The 12,944-nt window shown below is 46.0% G+C and overlaps 1 protein-coding gene across 4 annotated transcripts in view; it reads right to left on the bottom strand.

Moving 5' to 3' along the window:
- LOC147735091 (glycine N-acyltransferase-like protein 3) overlaps positions 1 to 12,944 on the bottom strand; it is a 261,834-nt gene that overhangs the window by 196,552 nt on the left and 52,338 nt on the right. The gene's annotated exons all lie outside the window — the stretch shown is intronic.

Genomic DNA, 12,944 nt, shown 5'->3' with positions numbered 1-12,944 from the left:
GTGACATCCTACACATACGTTGATAACGTACAGGCACAACATTAAAAGAAGTACAGGATTGACCTGGAGAACTTATTGATGAGCTTACAGTAGGATTAAATATAACATTAGCTGCATTACACATGTGGTCTAAATCAGGTCCAAAAATAAAACGATCATCATCTTCATCAGATCTGTCAGCATACATTTTGTTGAAAATCTTAACTTGGTTGTCAGTAACTTTTACAACATTGTTCTTATTCCACCAACCGCTGTTTCCAAAAGACACAGAAGATTTGGTGACTCTGAAGATCCTGACTGGTAAAGTAAACTTAGATTGTCCTTTACAGATTTTGAAAGGTTTCTTAATAATAACCCAATCATTTACTTTGAGAAGTGGTTCATGAGATACAGAACAACCATCATAAGAATTTGTTTGTAAACACTGCTTAGCAGCCACTCTAGATTCAATCTCTTCATAATCTGTTCTATAGTTTCTCTTATCATGTAAAGCAGAGCCTATAGTTAAATTATTAAACCAATGTGGCAAGAGTTTAGATTTAGCTTCTCTGCCCCTAAGAGCTTTAAAGGTGTTACTCCAGTGGTGGAATGAGGTGCTGTCAAGTAAGTCAAAACCTTCCTTTGCAAAAAAATCACCTACATCTACATTGGTTGCAATAGCAGTTTGGACTCCTTCCTAAAAAAATGATTAGCCCTCCCAACGGGTCCATTAGAGGAAGGATTATACAAAGCAATACGGTAGTGTTTTATTTCAGCATTCTCAAGAAAACTAGTGAATTGGTGAGAAAGGAAAGGTTGACCATTGTTGGTAACAACATAGCTAAGAGTACCCTCAATTTTAAAAATGTTTTGAAGAAAAGAAACAACATTGACTGAATTGGCTGTTTGTACAAATGAATAACATAACCACTTGGAATGGTAGTCCATGGCCAATATGCAGTATCTTTTATTCATGGGCAGTAAGGTGAAAGGTCCTGAAAAATCCAAAGCAATCTTATCCCAGGGGTATTCAGGGAATTGAACAGGAATCAAAGGTTTCATGTGAACCTTCCAATGTTTATTTGAAACAACACAACTGGGACAGTTGTCTATGAACAAAGTCACTTGTTTGTCCATACCTGGCCACCAGTAAATACTTTTAAGTGTCTTGCAAGTTGCAGAAATGCCTAAATGACCTTCATGGGTAATATTTATGATCCTCTCTCTGAGAGAGATAGTAGGGACAAACAAACCATTCCTCACAGAAACTCCATTTTCAAAGGATAGTTGTTCACTAATGTGTGCAAAGCACTTGACATCATTGCTCAAACTCTTATTAGCTGGCCATTTTCCTTTGATAAAAATGTCTACTTTCTTAATTGTGTCATCAAGTGTCATGGCAGAGGCCCATTCATCTTGTGTTATGCTTCCATTGCATTTGGAGACAGCATCTACAAGACCAACTACACAATTGTTATGGAAATCATCTTCGCCTTTACTACAATCAGGGAGAGGAATGCGAGAAAGAAAGTCAGTACAAATGTTTTTACCTCCTTGAATATAGATCATGTTGAGATTATATTCTTGTAATTTTGAGAGTAGCCTGACCAACCTTGCAGAAGATTTTTCCAGACCATTGCCACACATCAAAGACACTAAAGGTTTGCGATATGTGAAGACCTCAGACCGAGTACCCCATACGTATGTTTTGCATTTCTGTACTGACCAGACAATGGCAAGTGCCTCTTGTTCGATTGTGCTGTAGTTGCACTCAATTAGAGTTAGAGTGCGGGAGGCAAAGTCAATAGTTTGCTCTTTGCCATCAATCCATTGTCCAAAAAATGCACCAAGGCTCCTCTGACTAGCATCTACTGACACAAAAGAATTGTCATTGGATACAAACGGAGATAAGGCAGGAGCATTAATGACTAAAGTTTTCACCTTTTCAAAAGTATCACATAAGGTATCATTCCATTGAAACTTAATACCTTTCTTAAGGAGATACCTCAGCGGTGAAATCAATTGTGCATATCCAGGTACAAACCTTGCATAGTATTCACATAGGCCAAGGAACAAGCACAAGGCATCTTTATCTGAAGGAGGTGGAGCATTAGGTATTGCTTCCACTTTACAAAACTTTGGTTTACTGCCTTCACTTGAAATGTTGTGAACTAGATATTCAACATCATTAACAAACAATTTACATTTATTTACTTTTACTATCATGCCTTTATCTTGTGGTATGGTTAATACTGTGTGGAGAATTTGTATGTGTTCTTCTTTGGTTTCTGTATGGATTAACACGTCATCTTCATATGCTTGTAGTTGCAAAAACTCACCAAATAGGTTGTCCATAAGTTTTTGCAAAACACTTGCGGCTGATGTAAGTCCAAATGGTAACCTCAAGTATTTAAAGGCCCCAAAAGTAGTGACAAATGCAGTGAGTGCTTGACAATCTGGGAAAAGTTTAATTTGATGGTAGGCAGAGTGTAAATGAATGGTGGAAAAAACTTGGACTTCTCAACTTTTGCTAGCATTTCATGTTTCAGGGGTAGAGGGTGACAGTCTACAAGGATATTTTGATTTTAGGATCTTAAATCTACACACAGACTCAGGTATCCGGTCTTTTTTTCTGTAAAACCACCGGAGAAATCCATTCTGAGGAGTCAATAGGGGAGATTATACTTTCAGCTTGTCGATTGTTAAGTAAAGATTTTGGAAAGGGGCGACCAATCGGTCCCCCCGAACGTATGGCAGAGTACCACGATCCCCCCGGGAAGCCATCTTGGGCGGGAGGTGAGTCTCGGCTGGTATGCCCGAAGCGGCGTAGCCGGGGCGCGCCTTTTCCCGCCCTAGAGTGGGTTGGCCTAGACACTGACGCGGCTGGCCACGCCCTTGGGGCAGGCAGGGGCGGGTTTACGCCCGCCCTGAAGACGGATAAAAGGAGGAACAAGACCAGAAAGCATCCTCTTGTTCCTGTGCTCTGAAGCTGCACCTCCTCACTGCACGTGAGCTCGAGACGGAACGAAGAGACAATTTTGAGCGTTGTAATCGTTCTTGTTTGTTTTCCAGATACTCTGTTGGAGAATGCCGAAGAAGGCGGGAAAGCGAATGACTACCGACCAGATGCTGCGTGTTCTCATGAAAGAGGTGACCGACCTAAAGAGGCGAATGGATAAAGACGAGGAAGGGGGGCCGAAACGTCCTTTGGTGGGAGCAGCCCCAGGAGGAAAAGGCAAGAGGCCCAGGAGGGGAGCAGCTGGGGGAGATATCCCGGGTCCCAGTGTCCCGCTCGAGGCACCCACTCCCGTGCCGGAGGAAGGGAATCCGATTCCCGTTGTGGTCACCCCCGTGTCCGGGGAAGATATGCCGCCCGAGCTGGCAGCACAATTAGCAGCGTGGTTGGGTAAAGGTAGCGAGGGCGCCACGGCTGTCGACGCGCAGGTATTGATGAAGCAACTGCGTGAAACACGGGAAGCAGCGAGGGTATCCACGCCGGCTGCGGCCGTGGAGAAGCCACAGGGGACGGTTTCAGTCGCAGACACAGCGTCCGGTTCAGGTAAGCGGCCATTGCCGATTGCGAGGGAGGAGTCGGCACCCTCTCGAAGGGAGAAGTTGGGTCAGCATGTCCCTTTAGCTATTAAAGAAAAGATATGGGCAGGGGAGTATGTAAACATCTTCTCGTTGCTTACTGATCATTATGAGATGTGATGTAAATAAATAATTTACTCTCTTAATTTCTATGCAGGTAAGTACTTAATCAATAATAACTCAGATCGGATGAAAAAAGACAGAGTCCGTGGTGTTAGAGTTCTAAGGGGTTTTATTCCTTAAAAAGGAATGGTCGTGACCAAGATATCATGTTCTGACCACCACAGGGGTGTCAGAAGGGATAGAGCGCGCTAACATTTATTAACAGTACATAGCTTATATACTTATTGTACATCATTGAAAACAGTATAGAAGGCGTAACAGCTGAGAGAAGACAAGATAACAGTATACACGTGGTACATGTGCGTAATCAAGAGGCGTGAACTAGAGGTGTGTGCTAGAAACGTCACAGGTAGGTGTCACGAATGGGTGGCACTTAACAGAAGATGTTGCAATGTCAGCAGAAATCGGAAGCTTGGATGCGCGCGCAGCTGCATGACGTGTAATTGGAGGGGTGCAGGGGACTTGACATTTACACTGACGGAAAGAGACAGAAGTCTGGCATGTCAGATCAACTTGTGCTTCTATCATATCTGATATCTGATGTTTAGGAACTAGGCTATCTGGGCAGAAAAGGTCTCTAGAGCAGAAGCTATTCTATACTTGCTGTGAGTGCGTGTATAAGCGCCTGAGTGTCTGTATGAGATGCGTGGGGGCATGGGGCCTTCCATGGAAGCATGGCAACAGAAGCTATGAATTTACTTGCACAGAGACAGGTCGGCCCTTTAGCCCTGCAGCGGAGGAAGGATGTTTACTGAAGCTAGCAGGCAGGAATGTATTTTCGGGGAGGGAAACAGATAACTCGAAGGTTATAGTCAATCTTGGCAGGCAGCAGGCTGAGCTGAGCACGGAGGGCCGCGCTAGAAGTAAGTCAGAGTTCACGGGTACGGGGGCAGCCTGGGCAGAGGCCCTCGCAGTCAGAAGCCAGAAAGGAGGCTCGGTGGCAGAGATTCAGGGCCTACTTCAGCCAGGGCTGGAAAACTTAGGAGTACACTACAAAAAGACGTTGGCATAGCATACTTAGGAACGGACCATTCAACCCATTCATGGTGGGTCTGAAAGAGGACATGTTAACGTTGGACGCAAATGTATTTGCGTCTTCATAGCTGATACAGGAGGGAAGTTACATGCACTTTAACTCGTACATGGAGTCGGTGGGGTACGCGCTAGGGAACATAACTTGACCAAAAATCTATATTACCTCATTCCCTCCTTGTTCCCTACGGACCCTTCATGATATATCGATCCTCATTAATCGATCAGTCTGTTCTTGTAACATTATATGTTCATCTTTCTTTCTTTGACTGTTTGAGAGAAAACTGGAATGTTCAATGCACGATGTGGCACACAGTCCACATATCGCCGGCCCACACTGTAGGCACAGGCAGCAGCTGAATACTATAACAAGGCCAATGCCTAGGAATGATAAGATCTTCCATCCCCAAGCGGATAACGTTGTCCAGAACCAACCGGACCAAGTCCAGGTGCCTGGATTCTGATGTATCTGATTTGCAATTTTATGCAGACGGGTAATAGCTTGATAGACAGATGGTGCGTTTTGTGGAATGAAAACACAGCAACTTGACCCGATGACCTTACAGGCTCCACCTCTATCTGCCAAGATGACGTCAATTACAAGACGATTTTGAAGGACAACAACCCGTATAGCAGATTGCTCCTCTGTTAAGTTACCTAAGGCGGAGGCAGTTTCATGTACTACAGCTTCAAGAGTTCTGGTTAATCTGCGTATTAATTTACTGTTTTGGACAGGTCCTAAAAAGAAAAAGAATCCTTTATTGAAATCAGTGTACTGTTCCCATGCCGTTTCTGTGTAGTCGACAAGAGGAATATCTCTTTTGGGTCTATTCTGTACTAGATTCGTATTTCTATGGTAATCAGGGGGAGCTAGAAAAACAGGTGGCAGAAGGAATGCAATATAACAGGTACCATCCCAATCTGGAGGCAAACGTATGTATGCGGTATGACCACAAACAAAATAAGAGTGACTGATAGCTTTGAAGGACGATTTACCATGGTCACTGAATTCGACCACAGTAGTGCATTTACTATGACCTACGTGTACTGAACCTTTCTTGCAAACACATAGTTCACCTGTGACTGGTAATACTAACATATAGGGCAGAACTGGAGCAGTCTCGGATTCAACAGTGAGGATCATAAGGCTAATTGTGTAATTACCTAATCCATATACTTCATTTTCTAGATCAGTTCCTATTCGAGTGGGAAGTCCCTCTTTATCAGGGTAACAGACGTCGAGCAGGACTAAGTTCAGGTTTCCCCAAACCCAGCCCCCATCGAAAACAGCAATATCAGGATCTAAGGAATTAATTATTTTAAACCATGCTCCACAGGAGCCATTGTGAGTGAACGGGTACGGAAAGAGGGGCAGAGCTCCCTTGTAATTCTGGTAGGGAGGGAGTCGGCCACATATCCAGCAGTCGGTAGCATTATTTGTCTGATGGGAGTGGTGTAACATACTAATGAATGTATTGTTGCGCAGCGCAAGTCTGTAAGAGAGTTCGTGTGCAGGAAGTTCACTGAAAGTGTGTTCAGCAGAGACATTGTAGACAGATTGTTCACGCCTGAAAATAGGCCAATAGATAGGTAACAGAATACTGGCAATAATAATTAGAATACTTAGGAAAAACATTATTAACAACGTCACTATACAGTGACTACGCAGTGATTTGCAGTATGTAATTCTTTTAACTTGTCTCTCTCTCTCTCTATCTCGATCTAGGGGATACATGTCAGAAACTATTTAACCGATTCACCTAGGGGAGGACTTAAACAATTAAACTGTCTGACTTGCTAGATCGGAGTTTCAAACGATATTGTTCTTGGGGAGTCTTTTCTCGTTCGGATACGGTAAAGTCTTTTTCCTCAACACAGTCTTTGGTGGGGGTGGACGAGTCTCGATCAGGTTTCAGTCCAGAAAATTTCTTCACATGACTCGTGTGGACCCACCCCTTTCTCCCCTCTATCTTCACGGCGGTCCTCGTGGTGAGAAGGACGGTCTTCGGTGCTTTCCAGCGGGGCTCCAACGGATTTTTCCGGTCGAAATTCCGGACGAGTACCAGGTCCCCAGGACGGACCTCGTGCGGCTTTACATCAGTGTTGTCAGGAAAGGCTGCGGCAACCTGTGAACGACATGATTGGAGTGCAGACATCAAGGAGGCAAGGTAATCTGTCAACATATTGCAATCAACATCAGTTATTTTCTTCGGAATGGGCGTCCCCCACATATTCGGTGGTCTGCCAAAGACCACTTCGTACGGGGATAGCCCTGATCTTGAATGGGCGACCATTCTCATATAGAATAGTGCCACGGGCAGGGCGACTATCCAGTCGACCCCCTTTTCCTGACAGATCTTTGCAAGGCGGATTTTTAGTGTCTGATTATGCCTTTCTACAAGGCCTGCTGCTTCGGGGTGTCGGACACAGTGGAACCTCCATTGATATCCTAGCAAAAGGGAAACCTGTTTCATCAATTCGGACGAGAATGGCTGTCCGTTATCTGAATACACGACACGGGGCAAACCGTACCGTGGGAAGAATTCACGAACCAACTGTCTGGCAGTGGTCGGAGCAGTGTAGTCTGGGACTGGGTATGCTTCGGTCCAACGGGACAGAGCACAAACAATTACAAGGACATATTTGAATCCTCGACAACTGTTCATCTGGATATAATCCATCTGGAGGACTTCAAAAGGGTGATCGGGAGGATGAAAACCCCCTTGCTCTACAGGGACGCTTTTTCCTGGATTGAACTGACAACAGATCATGCAAGTACGCACTTTCTGTTTTGCTGCTGCTCGTAAGTGTTTGTTGTACCAGAGATTTTGTAAACTGTCTAACATCGCTTTCTCTCCTAGATGTGCCGGGCTATGTGCTGTATTTATCATGACTTGAACCATTGAGTCGGGGAGAAACCATATAGATTTTCCCTTCGTCACCCAACCTTGATCTGTCTGAATCCCTCCTAGTTCAGTCCATTTCTTTATTTCATCTGGAGTAGCATGTGTCTGGATATCGATTACGTCTAGGGTGGGATCTCTAACTGTCATACATTTTGTCGGTACTATCGTCTTTGTCACATCATTAATCTGGGTGTGAGTCAGTGCTGTATGTTTTGCTGTCTGGTCTGCCAGGTCGTTACCCTGGGAAACAGAATCTGTAACTTTAGTATGTGCCTTACACTTCATGACTGATATGCCCGAGGGCAAATGTATTGCTTCTAACAGAGCTTGAATGAGGGGACCATGTTGAATCTTGGCCCCATGAGAGGTCAGGAAACCTCGTTCTTGCCAGAGGACTCCGAAGTCGTGTACAACTCCGAAGGCATAACGGGAATCAGTGTATATGTTAACATTTCTGTTCTTAGCTAGAATACAAGCTCGGGTCAGAGCGATGAGCTCTGCTGCTTGAGCAGACAGTGTGTCAATACGATGTGTTTCTTTAATTTCAGTTTCAGTGGTCACGGCATACGCGGCCACTAATTCTCCTGTACTTGTTCTCATGCATGAACCGTCCACATAAAGTGTCAGGTCTGGATTTGTCAGTGCGACATCTGTTAAGTCTCGTCGTGGCTTGGTTACTGTATTAATTATTTCTATACAATCATGCGGGGCTGGATCTGTCATACTTGTGGGTAACAGTGTTGCTGGGTTCAGGATGCCGCAGCGTCTGATTTCTATGTGTGGCTGGAATAGTGTTAATTCATAACCTGTCAGTCGTGCTATAGTTAAGTGTTGAGTCTGGGTTCTGTTTAACAAAACCTCTACAGAGTGTGGTACTTGAACTGTCAACTGATGACCTAAAACAATTGAATCACTTTGTCTTATTGCTAACGCTGTTGCTGCTACTGACTTTAAGCACGCAGGGAGTGCCTGGGCTACTGAATCCAATGTACTAGAGAAATAAGCGCAAGGCTTATGTGAACCTGCTTGATCTTGAGTGAGGACAGACAACGCTGTACCATCACGTTCTGTAACAAAAAGTGTAAACGGTTTGCTGTAACATGGTGTTGCTAAAACTGGTGCTTGGCATAATGCTTTCTTTAAGTCTTCAAAAGCTTGTGTGTGTTCCTGAGTCCAAGGGAGGGCAGTCGAAGTCGCTGCCTCCTGTGTCGTTAACTGGATGAGTGGCTTAGCTAGAAATGCATACTGGGGAATCCATTGTCTGCAGTACGAGGTGAGGCCTATGAAGGCCCGCACTTCCTTTTGTGTCTGGGGTTGCGGCATATTTGCAATTAACTGAATGCGATCGGGAGTGAGCTGTCTCCCCACTTTGGACAGCAAGTGACCCAAGTACACAACTTGCTGAACACAGAATTGTAGCTTCGAAGGAGACACCTTGTGTCCCTTGTCGGCCAGGAAATGTAAAACTGTCAGTGATGCTTTTTCACATTCGGGCTCACTTCGTGCGGTGATCAGTAGATCATCGACGTATTGCAGTAAAGCGGTGTTAACTGGCATTTGAATACAATCTAGTTGTCTTTTCAGTGCTTGACTATAGATGCTGGGGCTTTCTGTGAATCCTTGAGGTGCGCGGGAAAATTTGAAGCTGCGTCCATTTAAACTGAATCCGAAGAGATATTGGCTCTCTGGATCAATAGGCACGCTGAAGAAGGCGTTCTTGAGGTCAATTACAGTGAAGAACGTTGCTTCTGAATCAATGGCAGTCAATAAGGATGAGATATCCGGGACCACAGGGTACTGTGGAATAATGCATTTATTTAATTCTCGAAGATCAATCACCAGCCGATATACTGGCGGTGCATTGGGATCAGTACGTTTAAGAATCGGAATGATGGGTGAATTACAGATATTGGAGTCGGTCTCGACAACCACTCCTTGGGCAATGAGCTCTTCAATGATTTTCAGTAAAGCCACTACAGCATCGGGTGGTAACTTGTATTGTCTGATTCTAGGTAATACAATTCCTGTCTTGAGTGTAACGCGGTATGGTGTAATGTGCATACAGCCTACATCAGTTGGGCCTTTTGCCCACAGGTAATCTGGTACATTTTTCAATCTGACATCAAATTCACGCAGAACATAATGACCCTTGAAATCCCGCAGAAAGAGTCTAACTCCCTCCGGGGAACAGCATATTATAGCTCCTAGAGCCTTCAATGTTTTAATTCCTAACAGATTTTCTGGACATGATTTTGTAAGTAACAAGTCTGTAACACGTGATAATGGACCCACAGCCAGGGGGACTGGTTCGGATACTTCATTTACAATAGGCTGTCCTGAAAAACCAAGGGAAACATTTTGTGAGCCTGAGAGGGGTGCCCCTGGAACTTCATCATGGCTGATTGTAGTGCGACTTGCCCCTGTGTCAATTAAAAACTTTCTGTCTTTTCCCAATACTTGACTGTGTACATAAGGACCTTCTTGATCTACAGGAATCTCAATAAGAGGCAAGCCACCTTCCCTCTCTAGGCTGTTTCATGTATATCGGGAATATTCGGGATAAGCGGACTGGGCATACTGGTACATCTGTTGTGAAACCTGTTGAGATGCGGCAATGGGCTGTGGCTGTGGTATCGCTACTGTCTGTGCTGGAGTCGAAGAAGCATGCATAGGCTGTGTATTCTGTGTATTCTGTGAACCTTTGACCCAGTTCCTGAGGCGGAAGCCGGGAACTGGAGGTACTCTGCTAATTTTAAAATTTACTTTTCGTGTGGTGTCACTTTATTGCTCCTGTGTTTTTAAACAAAACAAAAATACTTCCTACCTCGTAGCGCTCGCTCTCCCTCTTCGCGCACAGCTGATGTCAATAGCTGTTGGCGCCATTCTTTGATCTATCAGCCTGCCGCCGCCATCACCACCGGCGTGCACGCTGACTCCGCCCCCTTCTTAGGCCACGCCCCCCGACCCTGCTATAAATACCGCTGATCCAATTGCGGTGGTTAGAAACCTTTGACCCAGTTCCTGAGGCGGAAGCCGGGAACTGGAGGTACTCTGCTAATTTTAAAATTTACTTTTCGTGTGGTGTCACTTTATTGCTCCTGTGTTTTTAAACAAAACAAAAATACTTCCTACCTCGTAGCGCTCGCTCTCCCTCTTCGCGCACAGCTGATGTCAATAGCTGTTGGCGCCATTCTTTGATCTATCAGCCTGCCGCCGCCATCACCACCGGCGTGCACGCTGACTCCGCCCCCTTCTTAGGCCACGCCCCCCGACCCTGCTATAAATACCGCTGATCCAATTGCGGTGGTTAGAAACCTTTGACCCAGTTCCTGAGGCGGAAGCCGGGAACTGGAGGTACTCTGCTAATTTTAAAATTTACTTTTCGTGTGGTGTCACTTTATTGCTCCTGTGTTTTTAAACAAAACAAAAATACTTCCTACCTCGTAGCGCTCGCTCTCCCTCTTCGCGCACAGCTGATGTCAATAGCTGTTGGCGCCATTCTTTGATCTATCAGCCTGCTGCCGCCATCACCACCGGCGTGCACGCTGACTCCGCCCCCTTCTTAGGCCACGCCCCCCGACCCTGCTATAAATACCGCTGATCCAATTGCGGTGGTTAGAAACCTTTGACCCAGTTCCTGAGGCGGAAGCCGGGAACTGGAGGTACTCTGCTAATTTTAAAATTTACTTTTCGTGTGGTGTCACTTTATTGCTCCTGTGTTTTTAAACAAAACAAAAATACTTCCTACCTCGTAGCGCTCGCTCTCCCTCTTCGCGCACAGCTGATGTCAATAGCTGTTGGCGCCATTCTTTGATCTATCAGCCTGCCGCCGCCATCACCACCGGCGTGCACGCTGACTCCGCCCCCTTCTTAGGCCACACCCCCCTCTGTCCCCCATAAATGTGCCTGCACAGGACGCGCAGCGGACGAGCGCAGCGGGAGCGCCGTTTGCGCGCCGAAGGCGCGCCTAAGGCAAGCCCGTCTGTGCCCGTCCGGGCCCAGACGGCCTTAGGCCTAGCTACTATGCCCAATCCGCAAAATCGCATCTCATACTCCAGAGGCTCACTGCTTGCCTGGAACCCGGAAAAACACCCCCAGTGCAAATACATCCTCAAGGAGGACACCCCCTATGTAGGATGTATCCTCTGCGATAAACTTGAGGAAACAGAACGCCACCAAGGACTCCGGCTTGCCCTTCTTAATTGCAGATCCTTAGTAAAGCATGCTCACGAAATCAACATCCTCGTTCAGGACTCGCACCTAGATCTATTGTTTCTGACGGAAACTTGGCTGACCCCGCATAGCGACTTCGATGTGGCTAATGCAACCCCCCCCGGTTACCAAATATGTTGCCTGAATAGATCAATCGGTAGAGGTGGCGGCTTAGCCATACTCTACAAAGATCACCTTAAATGTAGAATCGAGACCGGAACTGTGAAAGACTGCGAGAACTGCCACTTCACAATCCAGATCTCACCATCTACCTCCCTTTCGGGACTGCTTGTGTATCGACCTCCAGGCTCCCTAGGCGAATTCACCAGCACTTTGATGGACTACATCTTACTCAAGACCATCTCAGTCTCTAACTTTCTCCTCTTAGGGGATTTTAATATGCACTTCCTGGACCCCACGGACAATGCCGCAGCAAACTTGCTCGCGGATCTCACCACAGCTGACCTCCTCCTCCAAAACCCCAAAGCCACCCATGAGAAAGGTCAACTCCTGGACCCCATCTTCTCCAACATCGGGAACCTGTACGCCCAGGACCCCACCCCTCTGCCTTGGACAGACCATATGCTAATTCCTATGCACTGGTCACTCGAAACGAAACCCGTGCCCAAACAAAAAACAAGGGTTCAAGCCAGAAGATGGCACAAGCTAGTACCAGAGGAATGGGAGGCCAAATTACGCGACACCATCGCCCCTTTGTCCACAGACCCAAACACCGCGGACAGAGAATTCATGGATTGGCTAGTCCGACCCCTAGATAGCTCCATTCCACTGACTAGCACGCTCAAACACGTGAAAAGAATCTGCCCCTCCCCCTGGTACACACCCGCCCTTACCACTCTTAAAAAACAATGCAAAAAGACAGAACGCACGTGGAGAAAAAACAAGTCAGCAGAAGAGAAAAGCGTCTATCACCACTCCATGAAAGCTTACAAACTAGCCTTACAAGACGCCAAAAGGACTTACTATGAGGAAAAAATAAAAAACTCCTCCTGCTCTTCCAAGGAAACCTTTTCCATTCTCAAAGATCTCCTCCATGTCCCGGACCCCCCACAGAAACCTATGGACCCCAAAGAAGCGGGG

This window comes from Lissotriton vulgaris, chromosome 1_2 (genome assembly GCF_964263255.1).
Source record: "Lissotriton vulgaris chromosome 1_2, aLisVul1.2, whole genome shotgun sequence".
In the NCBI taxonomy this organism is placed as follows: domain Eukaryota; kingdom Metazoa; phylum Chordata; class Amphibia; order Caudata; family Salamandridae; genus Lissotriton; species Lissotriton vulgaris.
This window is presented reverse-complemented; position numbering and strand designations above follow the sequence as displayed.